Source organism: Polypterus senegalus, chromosome 7 (assembly GCF_016835505.1).
Source record: "Polypterus senegalus isolate Bchr_013 chromosome 7, ASM1683550v1, whole genome shotgun sequence".
NCBI lineage: Eukaryota > Metazoa > Chordata > Cladistia > Polypteriformes > Polypteridae > Polypterus > Polypterus senegalus.
The window spans coordinates 159,861,344-159,886,143 of record NC_053160.1 but is presented as its reverse complement, the minus strand read 5'-3'; positions in this window follow the sequence as shown (position 1 = coordinate 159,886,143).

Below are 24,800 nucleotides of genomic sequence, written 5' to 3'. Positions count from 1 at the left end.
GCTTGACACCCACAGCGGATTATATCTCTCGACTGACTTGGAAATCCCAGGAATCTGTAGCTGGGGACAGGGAAGTCTGGACTGACCTTCTTGGTTTTGCTGCCACAGCAACTTTCACCAGGAAAAGTGGTTTCAGAAAATTAGATGAGATGAGATATGTGTTTACTTTTTGATCTATAAGGAAGGACCAGACTCTTCAAGTCATAGAACATGTTAGGCCTTACAGAACTGGCTACCAAGGTTTTATAGGGATTAGTAGAGGAAACATAAGATGAGCAGAGAATCAGAAGTAAAAAAGCAGCACTGCCTTTCAACTAAGCCAAACTGATAATCAAGAAATAATAGTGTGGGAAGTCAAAGCAAAAAAAATACCAGAAAGTAGAGAAAAAGTAATGCACATAAAAAAAAAAATTGTTCTTTTTTTTTTTTTGAGTATCCCCAATCTTGGATAATAATGTGTCTAATGTGTATTTCTGTATATGATCTGGTTGCAACTGACTGCATCATAGCATCGGCAGCTCAACATGGCAGCATCCATGAGAAAAACAAAACTATAACTGAAACTGCACACTTATTTTTAATAATAACTGAAATCAAGAATAATAATAAAAAATTAAATGTTAGCAGGACAAGGATGTGTCACCTGCTGTACACTTTGTTTCTTCTCTGCGGTGCTGTGTGTATGTATAACAACATTTGGTTAAGATAAGGAACAATGAGGAAGAATAATTATTATCAGATCCATTGTAATGCCTGGAGTCTAAAATGTTCCACAACAGGTCACAACCCATGATGTGGAAATCAGTTTGTTGCTTCTTTGTGATGAATGAATGCCATAAACATCCTCAAACAGACATATTTGTTCATGTAATAGATGCACACAAGTGTATTTCCATGATGTTTTTGCATGGTCCACTTTCCTTCTGTATTCTGATATGTCTATTTCCAATGGGAAAATCCACATATTGTGAACACGCTGAATGCAGCCCCAAGGGGATGTGGCCGCTCCTCCGAAACCCCCTGATTCAATGGGAAACAAACAGTTTTTCATCTCCTCTTTGCTAGATCAGCTGCAGGCTTGCTGCTGCTGCCGCCGTGCTGCGTGATCTGCATCTTGTGCGGGGCTTCGATAATTTAAAAGCCTGTACTACAGCTGTCCTTTAGTCTTACTGCCTTGTCTCTCTTCCCCCAAACATCCTCTGCTCCTGTTGGGGCTCCTACTCCCGAGACATGCCCCTTTGAAGAGGAAGATTTTTTGTTCTTTTAATTGAGAGTCAGAGCTGTGCTCTCCAGGTTGACATGAAGTCTGGATTGCTGCAGAAAGAGACTTATGTTTGTTTGAAATGTCTGAATAAAGTTTTTGTCTCTGGAATTTCCTGAGTGTATCTGTGCAACTTTGTGACCCAAGTGCGACAATGTGTAGGTGACAAGTGAATGTGTGCTTGTTGTGATGCAAGATGTTTTCTAAATTATAGTCATTATTACCCATGATCACCACTGTGTGTACTGTAGGTTAAAAAGAGTTAAAATGGATTAAAATTGACTTTTTGTGGAACCAGCTTATCCCAATATTCAAAGTGTTCGGATGGTCCAGTCCAGAAAATGCAAATAAGCTGTTTATTAGTATCCTGCTAGGTTACAATGTGAGTCACTGCAACTGTGTTCTTGGACCATGGGTTTAGATAAAGATGTAAGGGACTGCTAAATATTTTTACCATTTACATTTTTTAGTATCGTCATTTTTTATTCTCTGTCTGTCATGATCATTTAGCCCATTTTTAATATATTAAAAACCTAACAACTTTCACTAGGATTTCTTTTCTTAAAATTTTTCCCTGATGCACCATCCATATTTTTAATTTCTAATTACAACATTACATCTGACATTGTTATAAGCCAGTGCCTCCAGATGGCTTTGAAGCAATGAAGCTGTGTAGTTAGGAGGTATTTTTTCTCTCTGTTATTCTAAATGTAAAGAGAATTAATTTCCTCTGAGGTCAAGCTTAGTGAAACAAAACTATCAGGGCATACCCTGGAAAATCCCCATTGAATATTCATGGTGCTGTAACATTTCTGTGCAAAGCCTAAAAATAAGATCCTTCCAATAATACTCTGATTATGTAATACTATATTATTATATTTTTTCATTATTATAACTTTGTATGGTATATAAATACTGTATATACAATGTAATAACAAGACAAGACAATGCTGCTGGGACAATTTGCAATAAACTCTGTATAAGTTGTAAAGTTGCTAAATTCTTTTGGGACTCCCCCAACAGAATGTCTTGTCGAAGAGTGCCCCAAAGTGCAATCACATGTCTGTAAAAGAAAGCTTCTCCATTGCCGGGGCAACCGCAGGCTCCCAGTGCTGCAGTGGCTCGCCACAAAAGTAAATCTGAGCTGACCATAGTTGCGTTATAAGCGTTTGTCATTGATGGGTTATACAAGGAAAATTATAAATGCAGGGAACAGTATTACTTTACCACAACACTGCCTGATTGCTGTGTCTGTGTATTGGTGAGTGGTAGATCTCACTACAATAAACACAACACACAACAATAAATAACTGTGCTGTTCCTGTTTTAACCTTAACAGCTGCTTTTTGCTAAAGTACTGCTTCATGTTTTGGGGTACAAAACAGGGACTCATACGTCACAAAGTGAATAAAGAATAAATCAGAAAAAAAATGTTTTAAATGCAAATTGAGTATCCCTCAGACCAGAGTCCTCTCAGGTGGGCAGGCCTCAGAAGTGATGTCAAAGAAGGAGAGCTGTCAATCTTTTTTTCTGCAGAAGGAGGAAAAGAGAGGCCATTATTGTATAGCTCTAACCCCTGGATTGGTGGAGAATAACATCACCAAAGCCCTTAAACCATCTCCTAGAATATATGCACTAACCTACATACTCAGTAAATGCATTTAATGAAATCCTAGAGCATTTCTCATACCTTAACATGCTATAATGTAAAATAATCTAAAATATCAGATAAGTCACTCTGAATACAACCAATTGTGTTACTTTTCTAGACAGGGTAAGTACATTTAAAACTATTTTTTTCTAAACTTTTCAGATCAGTATGTGATCCCTGGAAACTTCATTGTCTCAAGAAAGCTGATATTTCAAGGTACTACACAGAAAACACCACACTTCTTAGACAGAATCGCTTTCTTCTCTTTTTACTGCCGTAAACATCATAATGTAATCCTGTTGTTGTTCCACAGACTGGCTCTGCTCCAATTATATCATTTTTTATCTGCCATAAGTCCTCCTATTTTTTCAGCTTTATTTAACTTATTTTTTTTAACTGAAAAAGTTCTGTGAAAAGACCAGAATCTAAGAATACGTCTTCATTGATCCACAGCTGTGTATCTTCAAGTCCAGAACTTTAGAAACATTTATAGGGTGCAGAATTTATTTTCAGTAATGTTCTTCTTTTTGTTAAACTTTTAAATATATACATTGCAACTAACTTTTATTGAATAAAATATCCCCTTTTTCAAACAGGTTATCTTCTAGCTAATCAAATATGCAACCTAGTCTGAATGGTCTCCATCATTTATATACTTCTTATCCACTTACCTAATGTCAGATGGACGTGCTTGATGCCATTTGGTATTTCAGAATTTTTCTTTTTTTGTTGTTTTTGTTATTAATTTATATTGTTATTATTTATATTTTTATGCCAAAGACTTTAGATGCCTTTTACTTGTCACACTTAAGACCAAGTAAGCAGACCATGGAGGAAGCTACATACAGGAAAAGCTGCAAGACCAGATGGAGTCAGTCCTCAAGTTCTTAAAGCCTGTGCTGACCAACATTGTGGTGTCTTCTGTCACCTGTTCAGTCTGTCTCTAAGGTTCCAGGAAGTGCCTCTGCTGTGAAAATAACCTGCATTGTTCCTGTTCCAAACAAGGCAAGCACCTCGTCATCTAATAACTACAAACCATTGGCACTTACATCTCATATAATGTAGACCTTTGAGAGGCTGGTCCTGGACTATAGGAGTCCTCTTGTAGAAGACCATACGGCCCCAGTGCAGTTTTCCTAGCAGACAAAGACTGGAGTTTAAGGATGCAATGATCTGTCTGCTCCACATGGGTTATTGTCATCTGGACAAAGGTGATAGCACTGTGAGGATTATGTTTTGTGATTTCTGCAGTGCCTTCAATACTATCCAGGTGTAAACTCAGATATATACAGGAAGGTGAGCCTATGGTGTCCTGGATAATGGACTATCTGTCAGGCAGGCTGCAGTTTGTGAAACTCAAGAACTGTGCTGTCTCCTTTTTTCTTCGTTCTCAGAGTCTAATTAATAACACCAGGTCATGTCACTTGCAGAAACTCTCAGATGATTCTGCACTTATGGGGTGTTTTCATAAGAGGGTAAGATATGCAAAGAGAATTTTCTGCATCTTAACATCAGCAGAACCAAGGAACTGGCAATTGATGTTCGCCACACCAAAGAGCTTCTATGTCCTGTCACTGATGTAGAGGTGGCACACTCCTACAGGTACTTGGAGATCCACATCAGTGACAGTTTGGACTGGTCTCATAATACAGAGTAACTATTTTAGAAAGACCAGAACAGGTTCTGTTTTGTTAGGAGACTGCATTCCTTTAATGTGGGTAATGACATCCTTCACATCTTCTACAACTCTGTAATGGCCCATGCAGTTTTCTAGGCTGTGGTGTAACATCACTTCAAGAGATGCCCAACAAATCAACAATGTAATTAAAAGGGCAGGTTCAGTTAGGGGATGCACTTTGGAAGTGATAACAAAAGAGAGCATTAAAACAAAACTGAATGCTATTACAAACAATGCTGCACATCCTCTCTCTGACTCACCAACACTGAGAACTTTCAGCCAAAGAATTATTCAGCAGAAGTGTGTCAAGAAATGCTACTGGGACTCCATTATACCAACAACAATATGTCTTCATAATGCCTTGCTGTGACTGTGACTGCCAAGTAAAAAGTTTTCATTTTTTAATATTCTTTCCTTTTAGTAATTCTGGTGTAGGTTCAAACCATATTACATGTGTGTATAAATATTTATTTATTTGTTTGTTTTGTTTATTTATTTAAAGTACATCTGTAAAAAGCCAGATTTCCTCCTGGAGAGAAATAAAGTTCTATCTATTGTCAGATACTCAGGTGGTGCTGGTATGTGACGGTTTACGTTGCCTCTTGTTATGTAAGAATGTCTGTTGCTTTGGTTTCTCACTTGAACTTTCGAAAGTAAAAACTTGTTTCAAAAAATCAAAACTTTAAAAATTTTAAGAACTTAAACTCTTCTTGCCCTTGACTTTGTTCCTTGCCTTGTCCTTGTACTCTTGAAATTAAATCAATGGTCTGTTATAACTCTTGACACCCCCCAACTGTGATATCGTCTTATCTTTTGTTTCACCTTTCACTTGGAAAAATATCTTATCCAAAAGTGTCTTTGTTCTGTCGAACAGATATACCAAACTAGTAATACTAATCCTTTTAAGATCTCATTAATAAAATAAGCAGATGAAGTCTTGCATGATTCAAAGAAAACTGTTCTATAAAGTACAGGAAAAATCAGAGCCCTTGGCACAGCATGAATTTAAGTGAGATACAGAAGTTAATATTCATTCTCAGGCAGTGGTTAAAAGTTTCCAAACAAACAGCACCAATTATTCAATAATGTTTTGTCCATACACTATATAAATGGAATAAGATACATTTTCCTTAAATATTAAATCTTCGAAAAGTATAAAATTCATTTCTAATGTGTATAAATTTAGTTTCACTATTTTCATTTTTTTTAACAAATTCCAAACCAGAATTGAATCGCTATCTATCTGCACTTGTTTCATTCAATTGCAAAAAAATGTTTCCTGTTGTAAAGTCTCTAAAATGTTTTTGTCAATTAAAAATATAAACTGACAAGATAAAATATACAGATAAGTACCTCGTGGAAAGAATACGAGACCTGACAGTGTAAGCTGTTGGGGTCTCCCTGAGAACCCCATGTAACAGCTACAATGTTAAGCAAATGTAGTGAAAACAAAAAAGTGACTTTCAAATGCACATTTTCAAGTTATTGTCCCATGACTTAATGTGACTCCAGTATTTAGAGGGCCCAAAATGAACAGCAACTTCCAGGATTTTCTGTTCTTTTATGTGGTCAGGACTAGAAGTGGCAGGACTTCCAGACAACCTGAAATTGAGGTCACTGGTCTTCTGCAGCTCCTTCTGCTCTCTGTGTAATGACTACACATGAACAAATGGTCATAGACGGTTTAGGAGATGCAGTCAGAAAATCAAGCTATGGTCGGTAGCAGTGAGTAAGAAAATTAGTCAGAGCCCAAAATGTGAAGCAGAAGTCTGAGTCAAAAAGGACCCAGCAGGAGGGTCAGGAGCTATGAGGTTGATTACAGTTCATTAACCAATACAAGAGGCAAGAGTCAAAGTAAGGAAACCAAAATGAATCAAAACCAAGAGATTCAATTAATATAATAAGTCATATGCCAAGTTCTTTGAAGTAATCTGAATGCTTAAATGATTCGGAAATGTGTGATTCCAAACTTTATTCAGTCACAACAATGACGTCACACGACATACAGCCACAGCTTAGCAACTGCACAAAACTGGTGGCATTTATACAAAAACAATATAGCACTGTGAGAGAACAAAGTTCAAAGAAATGCAGGTTAAGTGAATTGATGACACAACATTGGTCTTGGGGGCAGCACGGTGGCGCAGTGGTAGCACTACTGCCTCGCAGTAAGGAGACCTGGGTTCGCTTCCCAGGTCTTTCCTGCGTGGAGTTTGCATGTTCTCCTTCTGTTTGCGTGGGTTTCTTCCAGGTGCTCCAGTTTCCTCCCACATTGGCAATCCTATATTCTCCCTAGTGTGTGCTTGGTGTGTGTGTTTCTGCCCTGCGATGGGCTGGTGACCTGTTCCTGCCTTGCACCCTGTGTTGGCTGGGATTGGCTCCAGCAGACCCCGTGACCCAGTGTTAGGATATAGCGGGTTGGACAATGATTGACTGGCATTGGTGTGTGGATATGTGCATTGCGTTCCTGACTTGCACCCTATGCACTCTGGGATATGCTTCAGCTAGGCTTCAGATAGTCCTAATCTGCAGGTTGAAAATGACTTTGTAGAGATCTGTTTGCACTTTGAGATGAAAGAGTCATTTTCTGTTAATCAGTTTCAAAAAGCCAAGTGAAATTGACTGGGATTTATTGTTGTATAGCAAGCAACATTCCTGGGCACTGTGCATACTGCCCATTAAATTGTTTTAATGAAGAAAAAGTGTTGGTTTCATACTTAGATTAAAAGTTGCTGACACTTTGTATTGATGTTTGTATTCCGTGGAAAAAGCTTTAGTTTTTTCCATGTCAAAGAAAAATTAGCCCAGAATAGGAACTTTGAATTTTCAGTATTGAGAGTAAATAAAAAAAATAAAATACTATGATTCATGGTTTTGTTCTGCAGAATCCTATAATTGTCCTTAAAACATTGTGCAAAAGTAAGATAAGGGGGATTTTAGTTATTTTTTAAATTAACTAAGAATATTAACTACTTTGAAAAATCACAGTTTGTGAATAATGTGCTGTATAAATATATTAATGATGTATCATTAGCAGGCTCTTCATTATTCTGGTATCATTAACAAACAAATAAACTGTAAAAATGCATCTTATGCTAAATTTCTTTTTATAAACCTCTAGCTCAAAATCAAAATTGAAAGTAAATACTATTCTTGAATAAATATGCATATGAACAGCACATTCCTCCTAAGAAATAATTGTAAGCAGGCTGTGCTAAGCACAGGAAAAATATCTTTAAAAGTGTTGCATAAAGAGATGGCAAAAGCAAATTTTGTAAGTACAATAAGAATATCAAAAGCAGGCTCATGAAAAAAAAGTCTGCAGATGCATGTATTTGATTCATAACTCATAATTATCAAAGTCTCGTTTTATTATTAAAAGCCAAAAAAATCCTTCATCTTGCATTATCTTCGAGTCTGGTTATCATTCACCTCTACTGAAATGCTAATGACATTAATTTTCCTACAGCAATTTCAAAGAAATAAATGAGTAACTGTCAAGACATGATTGCAATTTTAGTCATTGCTCACTTTATCTCACTTAAATGCTTCGGCTTTTTCATAATTGTATCTTTACAAACAGGAATATGTAATATCAGCTTCTCATCAGGAAACCAGGTATCTGATAAAGGGAATTATCATATGTCAATCTTATTTACAACTGTTTCATAAAAGACCTTTTGTGTGGAATTGAAAGGAGTAAAATATTAAGACTGTAAGTCATGAATAGATTTCTTTTATTCACGTTGTATCATGTGCATCATATCTAAATTTTATGTCATATTTGAACCTTTCTATTTGGAGCAGTCAGAAAGAATAAAATGCAGTTGTCACAGCTGACTAGAAAGAAGAACCGCACTTCTAGGCACCAAATAAATATTAAGAAATACTCTAATTATCCCACTTCGTCTTTTAAAAACATTGCAATTATATGACAAATGTCATCAAGGCGTTCTTTTCAGGTTTTGTTGTTGAACGCAATTTCACATTAAATTAGAATAAATAGGTATCATGTGTATGTCTTAATTAAGTTAACATTTAAAAACCATCTTTTTCAGAGGATAATGTACACTGCCTGAATAATGCAATTTGCACTGGGGACTACTTATTTTTAAAGAAAAGGAATTAGAAAGCCATCCACCAATTTTTGAATTAACTGTTACTTTATGCTAGGAACACAAGCAACGAGGAGGAACCAGAATTGTAGTCCACTATAGAGGACATTGATCCACAAACCCACACCAACTTAACTTAGACATATTCAGAGTTGCTAAGTCATCTACCACATGATTTTGAGATTCAGCTCCATTCATCCATCCACCCATACAAACCTGCTTAAAGAAATACTCCACCCAAAAATATTTTCTTTAGTTTTTACTTTAATGACCTCATTTAGTTTTTAGTGATGGCAAAGAAAAATCTTTAATTTCATGTTTTCATGCCCCATCCTGCATCACCACCTTGCAGTGGTGGTGGGGCTTATGTACCTTACTGATGCCCAAAGCTAGGTTTTCTGTTCTCCTGATAGAGTCTCCCTTAGCAAACGTGTATACTGAAAGGTCAGACAAAGAGTGGTTCACAATGACCCTCACTTACAGTACAAATTAAAAAACAATGTACCTTCCCTGGGATAGAGTTACCAGGACCTACACCTGGAGCAAAGCCCAGATTTCACGTTCTCCGAGCAAGTGCCTGGTGAATGGATAACCCACAGTGATATGGAGCTCACCACCTGCATGATAAAGGCTGAGGGTCCTGGTGCGATGCCAGTTTAGCGGCAGGTATAAGCAGGAAAGATCTAGATGGACTACACTCTGGCAATGGAGTCTTGCTTTGGGAACTTGGAATATTACCTCTCTGACAAGTAAGGAGCATGAGATGGTGGAGGAGGTGGAAATGTACCAATTAGATATAGTTGGTATCATCACCACAAATAGCAGGGGTTCTGGAATCAATTCTTTTCATCAGGGTTGGTCTGGCTCCTACTGTGGAATTATGATGTGTAAAAGGTGTCGGTGGGTGTAGGGATATTTACAAGCCCCTGGTAATGGCTGTGCAATTGCTGGATGAGAATTCTTCCTCAATATTTGGCTTTAAGATAAATTTGTACGTTGTAGATGTCAGACTCAGTCAAAATTGTGTCTTGTCACTGCTTCTGTTTGTGTTTAGTATATCAAGGCAGAACTGAGAATATGAGGCCATCCAAGTGGAGAGGCAAGGGGTAGCATTGTTAGTTTATGAAGATGATATTGTCCTCTTTGCGGAGTCAATGGAGGCTTGGATCGGGACTCTCGAGAGACTGTCCTGGATAAAAACCAAGATCCAGGCCTTTAATGACCTCTTGGGCACAGCCATCAGCAGTGTGTCTGTCTGTGGAGAGAGTGTGGACCTCGTCAAGAGGTTTACTGACCTCGGCAGTGACATTTGTGTTTCTCGTGACTCTTCCTATGATGTCAGTAGACGGATTGGGAGAGCACGGGGGGTCATGAGGTTGCTGGAAAGGGGTGTGTGGTGCTTCCAATATCTATGAAAAAGAACGAAGGTCCAAATCTTTAGAGTCCTGGTGCTTCCTGTTTTGCTATATGGTTGCAAGACATGGATGCTATCCAGTGACCTGAGAAGAAGACTGGACTCCTTTGGTAGTGTGTCTCTTCGGAGAATCCTTGGGTACTGCTGGTTTGACTTTGTGTCGAATGAGCAGTTGCTCATGGAGCCCCGAATGAAGCATATTGCCTGCATTGTGAGGGACCGTCAGTTACGGCACTAGGGCCATTTGCCGCTTCTCTGAACATGACCTTTGCCATGCATTCAAGCACTTTGCTACCAACTATGAAGTGGTAGGGATTAGGGCCTCCAAGTCTAAAGTCATGATTCTCTCTCAGAAAGAAGTGGATTGATCTCTTCAGGTGAAGTGGAAAAATTGCACTTAGTGGAGGAGTTCAAGTATCTCTAGATCTTGTTCACAAATTATGGAAGGAGGAAATATGAGGTCGATAAGCAGATTTGGAGTTGTGGCAGCTGTTCTGTGGATTCTGTACCGGTGCATGGTGGTGAAGTGGGAGCTGAGTCTAAGACAAAACTCTTGATTTACCAGTCAATCCATATCACTGTCCTCATCTATGGTTTGTGAGTAATGACTGAAAGAATGAAATTGTGAGTACAAGTGACAGAAATGTGGTTTCTTCACAGGATTGCTGGGTTGCGATAGATTGAGAAGTTGAACAATTCAGGAGAGCGTCAGTGTAGAATCATTTCTCCTCCAGATTGAGAAGAGCCAGTGAAGATGGTTTGGACATGTCATAATGATGCCTCGTCTCAGACACTTCCCACTGGGTAGAGAACCTGTGGCAGAACAAGATTATATTTCTCTGTTGATTTGGGAATGTCTGGAAATTCACCAGGAAAAGCTGCATTCTGTAGCTGGGGACAGTAAAGTCTGAGATGATCTTCTTGGCCCACTGCCACTGCGACTCTTACCAGGAGAAGCAGTTTTAAATGCTGAGATGTTTTCATGCAGAATGGAGATAACACACTTTCTGATAGGTGTCTATGGTGACCAGCATTGGACAACAGCAAACAATATCAATGCATCCATGAAATAAATCTCACATTCTTCTTCTACTTTCAGCTGCTCCTGTTAGGGGTTGCCACAGTGGATCATCTTGTTCCATATCTTCCTGTCATCTGTATCTTGCTCTGTTACACCCATAACCTGCCTGTCTTCTCTCATTATCTCTTAGGCTTTCCTCTTTTCCTCTCCCCTGGCAGCTCCATCCTTATCATTCTTTTCCCAATATACCCAGTATCTGTCCTCTGCAAATGTCTAAACCAATGCAATCTCACCTCTCTGACTTTGTCTCCAAACCGTCCAACCTGAGCTGACCCCCTAATGTACTCATTTCTAATCCTATCCATCCTCGTCACACCCAATACAAATCTTAGCATCTTTAACTCTGACACCTCCAGCTCTCTCTCCTGCTTTCTGGTCAGTGCCACCATCTCCAACCCATATAACATAGCTGGTCTCACTATCATCCTGTAGATCTTCCCTTTCACTCTTGCTGATACTCAATTGTCACAGATTACTCCTGACACTCTTCTCCACCCATTCCACCCTTCCTGCACTATGTTGTTCTCTTCCACAATCCCCTTTACTCTGTACTGTTGATCCCAAGTATTTAAATTCATTCACCTTTGCCATCTCTTCTCCCTGCATCGTCACCATTCCACTGACCTCCCTCTCATTTAGACACATGCATTCTGTACTGGTCCTACTGAATCTCACATTCCTCATATCAAACAATCCACATGTCAAGTCATCCATACCAGATACAAGATTAAAAAGTACTGACACAGCTGAACAAGATCTTGAAGTTCATCCTTTCAAATATTTTGCTGTTTGTTTTATTTAAATTTTGAGGTTTTAATAATCCTTTGAAAAATCGGAAAGTGTCAGCTACACACACAGCTCTTTAGAGAGTAAATTCCAGAGGGCAGAGGCTGTTTACTAAGGCGTCCTCATCCTTTACTGTGGTGACCTTGAAACGGGAAACAATTTTGGAGGCTGCAGCGTAGCACTCACATTTGGAGGAGAAACAGAAGATAAGAAGCCATTAAAGTCTTTGTATGCAATGAGGGGGGGATTTTAAAACAATTCTGTGCTTTAGTAGCAATCTGAAGGGGATGTAGTTGTCATTTTAAATTGCAACAGACATCCAAGCAGCAGTTGTCAAGAAATATTGAAGATTATTGAGGATTTGTTTTTAATACCATTCAAGAGGTTATCAAAATAATTAAGTCTGAAGGTTGTGAAGCTGTATAGGAGGGCTTCAATGTCAGAGAAGGTGAGAAGAAGTAGCAGGCGTGTAAAAAAGAGTGATTGATAAGATTATTATCTTGAATTTAATCCAGAATCATTCCGTACTAAGAATATGAATACAGGCTGTAGCCATCAGTGCCCAAGGTGATGTTACTGCTCAAAAGAAATGTACTTGATCATCAAAATTTTTGATTGTATTTTATTGTTTGAAACAGCTATTATTTATTCAAAGCTGTAACATCTATGAAAACTGGAATTTATGTCCTGATGGTATCATTCAGTGGTTAGCGACGTGACTGATTGCGGGATTGACGCTCAGAATCTCAGAAGTAACAAAGCTAATCACAGTGCACCCAAGATGGATGAAATTTTGTAAGTGTTTAAAATTTTATTTTTACAGATACTGCCCGTCTGGAGGTGGTAGCCAACTTGTTTATGTGCCTCTGGCTATTCATTAACATGTCATATTAATTAACTTTTATAAGTTTATTACAGTTATTTAATCTACTAGTATATACTAAAACACTAGAAACAGAAATCTTTGCAACTTTAAGAAGTATCTGAATGAGATGTTGGGGCAGCTTAGCTATTAGTTGAATAAATGAGCTTGGTGAACTGAATGCTGTACTCTTGTTTGTCAAATTCTTATGTTCTTATGCTAACAAGAGCAACTGCAATGCTCAGTTTGCCTACTTATACTCAGAGTACAAAGTACTGGAAACATAATACATGCACAATACATGTGGAAAGGTTTCAAAAGGTGAACTAAATTATTATTATTAGGTTAATTAATGAACTAAAAATTTACTACAAACAGGACTCTCCGCACTCTTCACCAGTAGCTGTGAAAAATGTAAATATTTAAATATTTTAAGCAAGGTCAGCACTAGGATAAACTTAGGAAGAGTGCGCCAGATTTTCATGTTGACAGCCATTGTGTGATTAGACTATGAATAAAGCACAAATTATGCACAACTTACATCAAATATGTGTGAGATTACATACAAATTCTTTTTAAAGTATTGTCTACTTTTTTTTTCCCCAAGTTATGAAAATCCATATTAGCAGAGGTGAAGGTTGTAAGCTCTACAAAAGAAGGCTTTCTAACCAAGAAACAAAAAAATCTAACAATCTTTGTCGTAGCCTATAATTCTTTGCTCCCCCCTTAATGTTTATGGTCAGTAGGTTGATCATTCGGCTCTCTCTGGGGAGACCCTCTTTATTTTGTCCACAGCAGATAGGTGCCAACTTTAAATGCAGTACCATCCACCCTGTGGAGCAAGTCACCCTCTGCTTCTCCTCCACAAGCATTAATAGTTTTACACCTTATCAGTTAGACTGACCATGGAGCAACCAAAGCACAAATATTTATTATTCAGCAAGCTCTACAACCATTAGTGGACACAAGTTTGGAAAATAATCATCTACAGAATGGTTAAACTAGTTAAACAAACTGAAACTTCTATTAGCTATAATCAGTTATTCATTAACATTTTAACTTGATTTTTCACTGTTCAGGTGTTTCTTTATTTACTCTTCTTGATGATGCTTATTTGAGCACTTTGAGCTACATTATTTGTATGAAAATGTGCTATATAAATAAATGTTGTTGCTGTTGTTATTTACTTTTGCTATTAAATTCCAGGTCATATACTGTATTTAGTATTGGAAAACTTTTTTAACATATTTTTTGTGTAAGAGGATGACTAACACCCAAGTGATTCAAGTTTAAAAGAAAAATAAGAAACAGAATACTCGGGTGAGAAGCTGAAATGATGAGTTTAAGAACTGAAAAATTAGATTAAATAAATTTTAATAAAATGGGGGAACTATACTGTATATATATTATTGGATTAGAAGGTGCCTCTTATGAGGCCAGATTAAATGAAGTAGAGCTACTGTACTGTAAGAACAAGCAATCAAATTGAGCTTTTTGATATTGCCAAATGAGTTTTAACTAACTTGTTAAAATGATTTAGAGTAAGTCAAGGGAGTCTCTGTTACTATGAAGGGTTAGCCTACAGGGATACACTATGTCAAATACTAATTAAAAGTATTAAAATTAAGAATATATTGAAAATTGTTCTTTTAATATGCTATTCTAACACAATTTAATGTATTCTATTATTAAAACTGCATTTTTCAAATCTATGATACATTTAATATAAATACTAGTTTGAACCGGGTGAGAGTTTCTTGCTGCAGTAATCTTGTGTTTGAATTTTCTTCAACAGTATTAAAATACAGCCAGAGAAGGAAGCCTAAAATGTAACGCAGCAAAGTATTAAGTGCTGATAAGGCCGATATCACATTTCGTGACTTCTGCTTGTAGTGTAAGTCAGACTTGCTGACTGCAGTTACTGATTTCGTTGCCATGCCATGGCACATTTATTGACTGAATGCTGACCCTCCAGCACAGTCCACCTTGCCTGTTTTTCTGGCAACCAATAGTGTGCTGCTTGACAGAGCCTGCATTGTATGAATAGTTAACAGCTTTGGAGAGTTCAGCCGCAATTCTTGCCATTTTTTCTTCATTTTGTCATGGCCGGTAAAACATGCGACTTAATTCATTTGAAATTGCTATGTTTTGCTGTGTGTTTAACATAATTTGTACAGTAATTTGTTTTCACTTATGTACTGTACATCGTAGTTTGTATTATTGCTGAAATAATATTATAGTACTCTGAGCCTGCTATAGGTGTAGAGAATCTACAAAAAATGAATTGAACTGAGTAAAGTCCAAGAAATGTAAGGTGATCCCAAAACTGAAATTATACATTTTTAATTTGATCATTACTGATTTTCTTATAACATTCTTCTAATTGTTTGTAATGTGCCGATCTTGACGTGACTAAAGTAACAGCTCACAATATTTTTTTTTCTATATGCATTTCTATGATAAATAACTTTTTATTGGTTCACTTTTGTATACATGGCTTGCTTCCTCTAGATAGATAAGCACCAAATTACTTAACCAAACTGCGGCAAATGCATGTTCAGAATACAGTGCTGTCAAAGATGTGTAAGTCATGAACACTTATTTTTGAACTATGGTCTGCTTTTTTTACAAAATTAGAAAAATCCTTATCAGCATAGGTGAAGATTGTAAACTTTACGAAAGAAGGCTTTCTAACCAAAAAAAAAACTTAGCTTCAAAAAGAATTAGGTGTTTTGCATTTTATTCCTTGTTATGATTGAAATAGCACAGTGGTCACTGTGTAGACTGTCTATGTTTTTCCATGCTAGCATTTCTTTCCCATGGGGATTCTCACTCTCTCATCCCCTGAAGAATCACTACGGTCATTGTTTAACATTGATTTAACTTTCAATATCTCATCAACTTAGAGAACTAAGGAATATTATGTCAAGACTCAAAACTCACCCTACTGACACTTTGTTATACCATGATAAACTAAATTCTTCTATCTGTTCATTTTTGTTTGTGTTGTACGAAAGAGTTTGATTTATTGAATTCAATCAGAGGGACACCAAAACAATGTAGGAATGAAAAGAGGAATTTTAACTAGGTTAGTTAATTATCAGTTTTGACTTTGGTAATACCAGTAATTAATCAAATAAATTGATAAGTCTCCTACTTTATTTGTTTTACCTTTCTCTGTTGTAGGATTTGGGTCTCTGCCCTTCAGACCTACATGAAGTTAACTGAAGCACACTCCTTTTAAGAAACAGAATATACAATTTATTTGATAAACACAAGGATTATAGAAATCTGATATTATAATATACATAATATCTATTGATACATACGACAGTTTGCAGAGAGACTAGACAGACTAAAAACGTAACATAGGGGCTGGCTTTATACTTGCTGTTCAGAGTTCTAATTGATCTCGGCACAGAAATAGTTTTACAATGCCAAGTCTTTAAAGGTGACATTCAAGGTTGTATGGAGGGTTTAAGTGTACGATTCTTCTTGCACTGGAGTGCCCTCATTCTCTTTGCTGCATGATTCTTTGCTCCTGGTATTCTGTAATTCTGCTTTCTCAGCTTGCTTTCTTTTGTTAATTCATTTGCTGTGCTGTCTGCAACTTCATGGGGGAAAGCATTAATCTTTTTGTCACATTAGTTTAGATGCTGAAGTTCCCTTCTTGAAACAATAGCTGTTTCTCAACCTTTTCAGTCCACCTGCCCACAGCTTGGCTGAGCAGAGAGATTGTCAATTTCCGATCCATAAATTGAAACAGGTTGTCAGTTTTCCGCTCCCCAAATAATGAACGGGTCATCAACCTTTAGCTTCAGAGAGAGAAGGATTCATAGGTTTTCAGTCATTGGGGGTCATCCCTTCAGAGAGCAACCTGAAGGAGCCAGAGAATATTTCCAGATATGATTAGTGTGACTAGTTTTAAGGGAATGTATAACTTCTCTTAATTAGATTAAGTCACTTCCATTTACCAAATCAGTGTCTCCTCATAGGCAAGTTCTTCTTTCCATTAGACCTATTTGTTCTTGCTTGAGTCCATTTCACACCTACTGGCTCAAGAAGTCTGCAGAGGTGACCTCTAGAAAGATGTCAGTTTCAACTCTTTTTAATTAGATGAATTCCAGGCAAATACTGTGTGAAAAGGTGCTATATAGGCGCCCGACCTGACACAGACTGGACATGGAGGCACACGTATTTATTTTTCTTCACCTGTGGAGCACGTCTTCCCCATAATCCCCACAGGCCCAACACACTCCCAAGCACATATATACCATGTAAAACACACAACAAAGCACTCTTTTCTTCCTCCACCACTCCTCCCAGGCAACCTCCTCCTCCCGATTCTGGCTATTCGAGTGGTGGCTGCTGGCCCCTTTTATAGTTCACCTAGAAGTGCTCCAGATGCTTGATTGCTGAGTTCCAGCTGCACTTCCAGGTGTGGTGAAAACTGCAGCCCCCCTGGTGGCGCCTGCGGGACCCAACAGGGCTGCCCCCAACTCCAATTCCCATGGAGCCCTGCAGGAAACCGAGGCACCGCTCCAACCCAGGGAGGCGGCCATCTAGCGTCCAGGTATTGCACCATCCATGGCTAAAGTATATAACGAAGGGGCGTCCCTGCCCATCATGGACCCCGGCCGTCCACCTCAACTGGTACAAGCTGGAGTTCACTCACTTAGTTTGAAATATAAGTGGAGAAAGGTGCAGCTGAATGCCTGTATCCCTGTTAAATCCGCTTTCTTAACAAGCCTTGTATACCACTAAAGCCTAGTAGAATGATCAATGCCCACTTTGTCCAACAGTGTTCCAAAATTTCAGTTGTAGGACCTGCCTAAGTATTTTCAAATCATCCTAAATCATTTTGACTACTTCCTGTTTTCTATGTTTGTTGGAGTGACTTTCTTTTAATGACAAGGGTTATACAAATATACTTGCTAGACTATCAACAGAGGCTGAGTGCTGTTTATTCTGTTGTTTATAAATGGCCCACTCACTCATTTTTGAAGGAACTTATATGTGTTCTTTGTTTCTTTCTTACTCAACATATTATATTCTAGTTTAGTGAGGATGCATAGTTTAGAATTGTTAAACAGGCTTATTATAAATTAACACCTGATAAAAACTGACAACACAAAAAAAAATTGTTAAAATATGATTCCAAACCATGGATCTATCACATTGACTTTTGGTTTGCTTCCATAAGCAGTGTTGTTTTAATCATGAATAGCTCCGATTAGTTTACATATCCTCAAAGGACTGTTTCCTAATTTAATACAATGCAGCCTGAGGAGAGATAATTATCACCCATCCTGGTTCCAAGATATTGCTAAAAGACAACCAACAATAATCATGTTATTTTAAGGAATATGCACTTCAAGTTATGAAATATTTAAATTCAATAACTAGTAATTTTAACACAAATCTGCATTTATTAAGTTTAGTTTTCACTGTGTACATAATCCAAATTGCACAGCTAACTTATCTCTTTTACTTTAATATCAGAGATTCATCTTGAAAATATTCTTTATTCCTTAAACCTACTTATTCAAACAAGTACCAGCATTCAAAGCAAAACATGTATGTAGTAATTTGTGGTTCAATGTAGTAGCAGTTGTAAAGGTAAATTAATATCACTAGACCATCAAATACTAAGTAAATTACTTCCTCTGAAAAAACAAATAGTACATTTTAATATCATTCTAAAATTAAGAGCCCTCCTGCATCACTTCATATGGGTAAATCAATTAGTTTTATACTCTGTAAAAATACTCAAGAAACCATATTGATTATAACCCTCAATTTTGAAAACAATAAAGGACTTTATGAATCACAATAAATTAATTTTTTCAGATTCTTTAAAAGAAGAGAATAAGAACAACATTTGAACCAAGATTTACCATATTTACAAAGCCCTTTGAAAGGCAGCAGTACATTGATTAAGTGCACTGTTTAGCAAAATTGATGCTATGACTATCAGTCTTTTTATCCATCTTCTAAACCTACCAAATTAAAATGTAGTGTAATGGGAAGCTGTGGTATAACGGGTCCACAGCTCATATCTAAAGGGCCAGTTTTAAATAAATAATTGCCACACTTGTGGCTTAGCGAGGGGGCGTGTGGCAGAGCGGTTCTTGGAATTCATGATGCGGATGATTCTCACTTAAGTGCACAGGTGAGGAGTTGTTCACATCCTTAATTGTTCCCAGGAGCTGCTGATTGCCACAGCTGATCCACGTCCCCTTAATATATAGAAGCGCGAGGCGGCTAGCAAGGTGGAGATGAAGAAAAAAAGAGAGAAAGAAATAGAGGTTGCAGGATTCAGGAAGAAAGGTGGAAGTAGCAAGGAGAAAGCCGGTGCATGAGGAAGAGAGAGGGAGAGAGCGAACAAGTGAGCGCTCATGGGCAGTGGGACAGTGAGCCCTAGCGGGGTGTTTGGCCAACGCCTAGGCCAGTGATTGCTCCTGCTGAGCATTGTGAGGAGCGGGAGTGACCAGCAGAAGGATGGCTCGCCGTGGAAGACAGCGGAAGTCGGGAGGCTTGGGTGATGGATTCCCCAATGTGAGTGTCCTGGCCGTTGGGCAAAGCCAAGTCTCGGTCTGGAGGGAGTGGAACCGGAGCCAGGGATCAGGAAGCCTCCAGACCAGTTGAGTGGACAGAAGGTCAGCTGCAATTAGGGCGATTCCCCTGTTATGAAGCCTGACGGGAGAAGCAGAGGAGCTACCAGGTAAAGGAAGGCACCAGGCTTTGTTTTTAAAGCAACTGCTTCCAGTCGTTGTTTTAACCTTGTTTTAAAAGATTATTTTTTGTTCCTATTGGATTTTAACCTCCACTTTTACCACATTTCAGTTTTACTGGATTATTTATTTATTGAAACTGTGATGCTATGCACTTTTTATTTGGACACTTTTTTGTTTTGATTTGTTTTTAATAAAAGCACTTGGCACTTTTGCACCATCCCCTTGTTCCATTGTTATGCCTAACTACCAAGCTCATCTGTGACCTTACCAACGGTGTCGAGTTCTAGGGCTCCCAAATGCAAGATGGGAGTGTGGAGCAAACCCGCATTGTCACAGAAGCCACTGCTGACAGTGGCATGGTCAGGTATAAAGTAGGGCCCTTAAATATATGAAGCGCCAATCCATCACAATGGAATTTCACACTCACAGGTGCCATGACCTTCGAGTCATTAATGCATCTAACAAGAAAATCTTTGGGATGTGTTATAATCAGTTTGTTATAATGTTAAGTTTAATGTCACTATCTCTATGCACACTGTTATGGATTCATTCATACAGGCAGACCAAGTATGGTACACAGGGACTAGGCTGCATTTAGAAACCATTAACCTAGCAGTTTGGAGAAAGGGACAAGCTGCAGTATGAGCATTGTGCTATTCTTGTTGGAGGTGGGATTTGAGTTTATTGTCCCTGTTTGGAGACCATAGAGGGGCATTGTACTATTCCTGAGATGAAACTGAATCCTTTACTGTCCTTGTTTGGAGACCAGAGAGGGCCCTGCACGTGGAGAAGACAGTATAAATACATGGAACAAGCATTCAAACCTTTTGAAGCTGTCGGGCGGAAGATTATGTCATCTATCCGGAAAATCCTTTCAGCGTGGCGACGAAAGATGGCAGACTGCGTAGATCAAGACTCCCACACCTTGATAGAGTCTGTCATAAGCTTCCCATCTGTAACCGCGTAAAACCGTCAGTAAAGTAAGTTAAAGTATATCTTTTTCTCTCATGTGATTTTTATACTGCCGTAATCACAATGGGAGGAATATTGCCTTTTCTGTCATATTTCTATATTTTTCGGTTACTTAACATGCCGCAATTTTAAAAGAACACATTTCCAGAGAGCTAATGCCTCATAAGGAAACAGGATGCCAGTGGAAAATCAGAAGACCTGAAAAAACCCTTGCAGAAGGTGACTTGGCCCGGATTTGAAAAGGCTGTGAGCCAGCATTATGAGGCACCATACCACCCTGAAACACATTATACGCAATTGACATGTTTTCAGACTAAGAGAAACATTCTGGAAACAATGGTTTATATTTTCCAAAGCTGAAAAAATATATTTTTCATGAAATATTCTCACAGAAGTAGAACAGGAATCACCTGTCATCGGTACTTGGAAATGCTATATCAACACACAAAACATTATCATTTTTTGGCAAACTGTAGACTTTAAGCCAAACAGCCATTCCATACCTTAAATCCATTTATTTAATTATTAAGAAATACAATATAATTAGGTAAATGTAATACAATGCAACCTAAAGTTTTCCCTGAAAGCTTCTTCTTCCTTTGGCTGCTCCCATTAGGGGTTGCCATGATGGATCATCTTTTTCCATATCTTCCTGTCCTCTGCATCTTCCTTTGTCACACCCACAATCTGCATAGAAAACTACTGTTCATTAAATGATTTTGTCTTACATTTTAAGTAAATGAGTAGAGACTCAATGTGTAGCAATATTTGTGACATAGCAGACATATGGCTAGCAGTATACAAACCATTACACTGCTTGAGTATAGAGGCTGCACTGGCTGAAAAAAAAACATTTTAAAATTTTTTCTGAAAAGTGAACTTTATACCATCGTGAGTCAGAGCAAAGAAAAACTTCTAAGCAGGCATTTCTTTGAATGGCAGGCATACTTGAAATAAAAGGTAATAAAATGAATAAAAAGGAATGTGAGTTTCTTCAGACACATTTAAATATTCCTTAGAAAAATACAAATTAAAATAGAGCTGTAGAATACAGAAGAAGGAAAACCATGACATATCCAGTGAGCAAAGAGGTAGCTGTTATCACCCATTAGAGAATTCAGTTAAATTATTCCAACCAAATACAATTTGATAACTTACAACATTAAACTTAACATGTGTGATTAAAATATATAAGCAGTATGTTATGGCACATATCATATTTATTTTGAATTCTTTATAGTATTACTAGGGGGCTTTGCCCCCTGCTCGTTTCACTCACCAACCCCTCCATCCTGATCTGTGTGCCAGCCACTTCGTTTCTCTGTATGTGGATTTCACTTGCACCAAACAACACATCTTTTAATTCTTGGGGATACGCCTCTTCATTGGGAAGGAACACTACTTTTTCCTGCTGGCAATACGAATTAGACGATCTCCGATTAAATTTTAAATCCGAACAATATATTTGATCTTTTTTTGCTGTTCCGTTATTTCACCGAGTAATAATTTCCATTTCTTTGTGTTAATGCGATCTTTTACTATCATTTTTTTGAGATTAATTTTAATACTTTTATTATCTCTAACCTGCTCTGCATGTGTATCGCACCAATATTTTTGAATTCTTTGAACTCCTTGTATTTTATTTCTAGCCCTGGCGTGGTTAAATCTCTTGGCACAAAGTCTTGTCCCGCGGCACGTGAAAGTATCTCTCTAAAAAAGTCATGTCTCATCCCAGGATTTTTTTGTTATAATAGATAAATAACCAGTTTTATTAAAGCTGCATTATTCTGCTTTTATAGATAATACTGTGGGCATAATCACGTTAAGAGCTTAGGATGGCGGTGTCAACCGAGGAAACACAGTGTCCATAATAGAAATGTTAGGGCACCAACCGGATTGCCCATTTTAATAATTGCGGAGTCCAAAATAAACAGGCACTCGAAGGTGCAAATAATTACAAATAAACAAAAGTAAATTACTTGAGGCAGGGCTCAGGGTGGTTCAATGCTCTGTAGAAAGGTCGATATTTGAGTAGGAGCTCTGTCCTGTGGTCTGCTCTGTCACTGGAATGACATGACTCCTGCTGGGAGCACCTCGGCTTTATAGTTGCTGGACCTGAAAAGGAAGAGTCAGTTGACCTCATTGGGGAGTTTCTCAGAGCTGTGGGAGAAAAAAGAAATAATACCATCAGTGACAGCACCCCCTTGTGTTCTGGAGAGGTAGTACCTCCCCCAGGATTTTATTTTAGCTCATCCAAAGATCAATTTATTAGGACTAATCTGTTCTACTCATGAGTTTTAGTATAATTATGTTTTATAATGCACTTTGCTTCATACAGATCTTTGTGTTTGTTAATGGTGCATTAGACTAAACTACTAGGCGTTTCCAAAATTGCTTGATGGCAGTGCTGAGCCCCATCACAGTATGATCAGGCTGCTCCAACAGAACCTGCTTGCAGCTTACTTTGGTACTATATATCTATCGTAGCCATAATCCATAAGGGCAAATGTATCTACAGTTTATTACCAAAGACTCCAGGATGTGTATAACTCTTGGTGTGTATCCATAAGTAGTAATGGGCCAGGGCTTAAAAGTTTGTTTCTGTCAACAAGCCATTGAGGTTGGAGTTTGGATATGTACATTGACAGGGGCTCAAATGATGGGTTGAAAAAGGGCAGGATGTGGAAAGGGAGACTGCTTGTGGATGGTAAGCAACATACATTAGAGCAATACTGGGAGAGTGTGGACCAGTGATCCCACATAGCAGAAAGTGCTCATTTCATTTATGAAGAGGCCCTGTGGGGCAGTAAGTTATTACTGAATGTTATACATGAATTTTGAATTTTTCTGTTTTCACCTTTTAGTTGTAACCATTCTATTTTCATATTTGTATTCTTTTGGAATTAGGTGTCTTTATTGCATTTGGATTTGAGAGTGACTAGTAAGTGGCCGTATAGTCCACAATGTACAACGACAGAACATTTAATAAGAAACGTTATGCCCACTTGACAGACATTTTGTACTTACTGTAACTTTAAAACAGACAGAGAGGAAAATCAGGCGATTGCCCACTGTATATTCAAAACAGTAGCATGTGTGTAGTTGGCTTGGTAGCTATTTAAGTTTTTTAAGAATATTTATTTATATACCTGATGGTTTTAGGACTAGGCTTTTGTTTTTCCTGGTTTGTTCTGCGTGTTTGTTGTTTGTTCATGAGACCACCAAAAGTTTTTAGAGAGCAGCTGCTTTAACGCTATGTGTTGCTAGGTAAATCCATCTTGATGGCCAAACTTCGTAGAAACACATCTGAACTTTGCTGAAAAAATAAAGGGACATCTTTACAAAAGTTTTAACTTTCAAGCACTACACTTTCTAATAGAATTCTGGTTTCAACTTTGTCTTTGTTTATGATTTTGAATTTAATGATCTCCCCATCCTGTGGTCTTCAATGAATCTGATCTCTCTGACGCTTGTTTAATTAAAATTGATCCTTCTTGACTGTAATGGAAAATTCTCGAAGGTCATGACAGTTAGGACTGCATCAGTGCCCACGGTCCTTCTGTTACTTTGTTTAGTGATTTACTTTTATTTTCCTGGTCCATTACCCTCAATTGTGTTCTGAGTCTACAGATGCGGAAACTCATCTTTGATCAAGATGCTCAAATGCTGCAGTCATTAGGGCTGGAGTTGCCTGAAATGACTATGGTATACAGTATAAGACTCTCATTTACCACAGCACATGGCTCTGGCATTAGTTAACCCTTTTGCTGCACATACCCCATTCTTCTTACTTCAACTTTTTCTCTTGCTTTCTCAGTTTCAGGGTGTACTTCTCAGTCAGACAACCAGACATGCTGTACTGAACTCTTGTTTAATAACTCAACAATGCCAATAGATAATAGCTACCTCTTGATCAGCTCACTCTACAAGCCTAAGATAATGTACTCTTCTGTGGTAATTTTGATTGTCTCTTTCTCTGCCTGTTGCAATTTATTTGAATCAACCTTTTTATGATGACCAAGCATAATAGAGCCTTGATGTTTGCTATGAATGAATTCAGAGGGCTGCACAGAGCCAATTCAAGTGAGAAAACACTAAATACTGAGTGACCTTTGTCTAGCAGGCATGAGATAAAATAATACCAAGCACAAATAAAATAAAAAGAAAATTAATTCATCCATCCAATTATCCATCCGGCTTCAGATTTAGTAATGCTTTTAAAATAATTGCCTTCATAAGCATT